Source organism: Dipodomys merriami, unplaced genomic scaffold, assembly GCF_024711535.1.
Source record: "Dipodomys merriami isolate MVZ:Mamm:240054 unplaced genomic scaffold, mDipMer1.0.p SCAF_722, whole genome shotgun sequence".
Classification (NCBI taxonomy): domain Eukaryota; kingdom Metazoa; phylum Chordata; class Mammalia; order Rodentia; family Heteromyidae; genus Dipodomys; species Dipodomys merriami.
The window spans coordinates 227,033-230,766 of record NW_027206316.1 but is presented as its reverse complement, the minus strand read 5'-3'; positions in this window follow the sequence as shown (position 1 = coordinate 230,766).

The following is a 3,734-nucleotide window of genomic DNA, read 5'->3' as shown; positions in this document are numbered from 1 at the left end:
GAGTGCTAGCCTTGAGCAAAAGAAGCTCAGGGATAGGGCCCAAGCCCTGAGTTCCATCCCTAGGACTGGAAAAAACTTAATGGATAAAAGAAAGAAGATGGGGGTATGGAGGAAAGAAAAAGGGCCTGAGGAAAGTGTGATACTGCGTAGAAGAAAAGCTTGCCAGGTATTGTGGCCTATTCAGCTTGCAGATGGCAGGATGAGCTGATAAACCAAACCTAGCCAGGCAAAGAAATGGGGGGACAGAGACTACCAAAAAAGAAGGAAGTAAGGACAAAAGACTGAGGAAATAAGGGCTAGGCAGTAAATCTTTGCCATCAGGGCCTTACAGGAAACAGAAAGGAGACCTGTCAATCAGAAAGTTACCTTCAAGAATGCCAATTTTTGCTATTCAACTCAAGGCCAAGTTCTGTAATGAAGAAGATTGGCACAAATGGCATTTTCCCCATGGCACATCTGTAGCACATGCTGTCTCTTCACCATTCTTTTCCTTTAGGAGGGGGCACCTCCTAAAGGAACCAATGGGGGTGAGAGAGAAAGGAGACCAAGCGCATGAAGACAAAATCAGTCTGAGTCGCGTCAAGGTCTCATTTATTGGCAAAGAGGCTTGCTTATGCTTTTATAAGGGTAGAAGGGGAAATACTGTGAGGAAGGGCAGGGTAGATGAAGAATTTTAATAATGGGGTTAGGGTAAGGTCTTTTTGGTCCAACGGTTTCTACAACAGACTGGCCCAGCCTGTTCCAGGAACTTAATCTAAAAGTACTTCTTGTGGTATTTCCGAGATTGTTTGTCACAGTTTGCACAGGTGTCTGTAAAAGGTCAGAGCATTCTCAGGTAGGTTTTAGGTCTCCAACAATTCCCCCTCCTTTTATTAAAATGGCCAGAGTTGACTTTTGGCCCGGCTGAGAGAGCCCCTGTCTTAGGCTATATGGGGTGCCTCCTGCTTCTGGCAACGTGCCATGTTGAGCCGGTCTCGATGACCTCTGTACGTTGTGCCTCCAGCGCAGGCCCCATACTAATCCCGTCATGGAGTACTCTCTAGCTAGCCCGGAGGGGAGGTCGGGACCGTGAGGCGCCGAACCTGAGCCCTTGTTCTGCCTCAACAGCCTGTTCTTGGGTCTCTAATTGATGGTAATGTACTGAAACGGTTTTGGTAAGGGTCGAATCGATCTGGTTTTTAATAAACTGAGTTAGCCGTTGAAAAGCCCAAGGACCCAAGCTAGGAAGAGGAAGAAGGTAATCAAGGGGACGAGGAGAAGGAGTAACGTGGACAGCAGAGGGTTGTGACTGACCCAGGCCCCAACTCCGGAGTTCCAGTTCCAACTGGAGAGGTTAAGTTGTCTTTGTTTTAGGCGTTTTTGTAACTTCTCCATGGAGTCCCTTACCACCCCAGTGTGATCTGCATAAAAGCAGCATTCTTCTTTTAAGGCAGCACATAGGCCTCCTTCCTTTAGAAACAATAAATCCAGACCTCTTCTGTTTTGTAGCACCACCTCTGAAAGTGAGGATAGGGATTTCTCCAAAGCGGAGATGGACCTTGTTATGGTTTCGAGGTCATCGGTCACGGCTGCATGTAATTGTAAAAATTCCTTATTTTGTATTAGGGCAGTAGTCCCTGTACCTACCAGGCAAAAGGGCTAAGGTTAAGGATATAGGCTCCCGAGGATACCTGAGCTTTTGTTCAAATAATTGAAGGAATGTATGTTCCTCATAATAAGTGACCCGAGGCCATAGTTGGATTAGCACACAAAATTCGGAAGAGTGGTTAAACACCTCAATGGCCACACAAGGCGTTAACCCCGTGTTGCAGGCCCAATAAGACCCATTGGGGGGCAAAAAATAACCACTCGATCCTAAGTTTGAAATAGTTTTGTTGCACAGGTGTCGGTTGTTCTCAATGCTTGGTATTCGGATCTCAGAACTAATAGAAGGACTGCGCTGACCTTTTTCTTTTACAAAAGACACCAGTCTGTTGAGTATATAAGGTCCGATTGTAACAAAAATAACAGTACCAGAGCCCCTTACATTTTTTTTTCACCAGTCCTGACTCGTGTATCATAGTTAACTTAATTTTATACCAGCTTTACTTGTAAGCTCCAATTTTAAGACATACTCATACCATCTGCTACGTACTTAAACTTTTTGAGGTTTGTCTTAAAGACAATCCTTACTTTTCAAATTTTTCCAATTCCTTTCCCAAGGCTTTTTTTTACTACCTTCTTTCTTTACAATTTTTTAAGCATCTTTGTGGCTGGAGTTTAAAACTGCCCAATTTTCCTTTGGCTTGTGGAACCTTTATCTTAGAACAGCCTTAAGGCACCACTGTGATGCGGAAGCTTGCTAGATTTTAAGGCTAAGAGTATTACCTCCATTGATAACACACTCAGGTTATTACCATACCAGAGCCAAACTAGGCTTTGACCATAGAGTGGATTTCTAGTCACTTATGCACTGAAGTGCTTAAGGTAAGCAAGCCAGTGATATCCTTGTCCCCAATATCCACTGTGGGAAGAGAGGGTTTCTAGATATCACCCAAAAGAATGTCCCACAAGATCTTAGATTTAGCAGCAGTCAACCAGGAAGCAGACTCAGGTGATGGAATCAGGCAGGAGTTCCTCCAGGTGGCTGTCAGGCCATCATTCCCCAACAGCAGCAGCAGCAGCAGCAGCAGCCTGGTCTCTTAGTAGCTCCAAGGGACTGTCACACCTCATGCTGGGCTGTAAATTCCTACACAGACTGGTTAAGGATACATTGCATAGGCTTGGCAGGCTTTGATCCTGCTGGTTTTTAAGATCTTTAAACAATAGCCCAGGACAATTTACCAAAATCACAACTGTTTTACTAAACAGATATTTTTGTAAATAGACACAGAAGGCTCAGAAGGCTTAGTCTTGTAACCATCTCTGACAGATGCAGTCTCCACACCTTGCACACCAACAACTGTAAACACTATTCTTTATGCCTTTTTTTAAAAAAAATTATTTTATCTATTTTGCCTCATTTTTTTCAAAACTGACTCCGGACCCTTGATCTTAAAATGGGGGTAGAAGGGCGAAGGTCCATCTTCTGTAACTTCTTCAAGCTGACTTCAGGGGCGTTGACCTTACCTAGCCAGGAACTATAACTTTAACCTATTTTACAAAGAGGCTATCAGGGTTAGATGTCTCCCAATTCCTCTCTGGTTTGGTTTCCTGGCTTCTAATGGGCGATTTACTCTGTCATATGCTATCCTGCCAGATGCCCCAAGCAGTAGACCCAACCTATCTTGCATTAGGACCTCCAAAACTATGAGTTAAACTAAAATTTTTCTCTTACAACTTAATTTTCTTCAATATTTCATTACAGGGATAGAAAGTTTACACACCCAAAGCCAGCACTGGTGGCTCATACCTGTAATCCTAGCTACCCAGGAGGCTGAGATCTGAGGATCACGGTTCAAAGCCAGCCCGGGCAGGAAAATCCGTGAGACTCTTATCTCCAATAAACCACTAGAAAACTGGAAGTGGCACTGTGGCGCAAGCAGTAGAGTGCTCGCCTTGAGCTGAAGAGCGCAGGGACACCACCCAAGCCCAGAGTTCAAGCCCCACGACCGACCAAAAAAAAAAAAAAAAAAAAAAAAAAAGCAAGTTTACATACCCAGAAGCAAAGTGAGTTTTCTCTTTCTCACTACCAAGAACTCCATGGGTACTAATCATATTACTCATGCACTATACTCTCTTAACAATAGCAGATA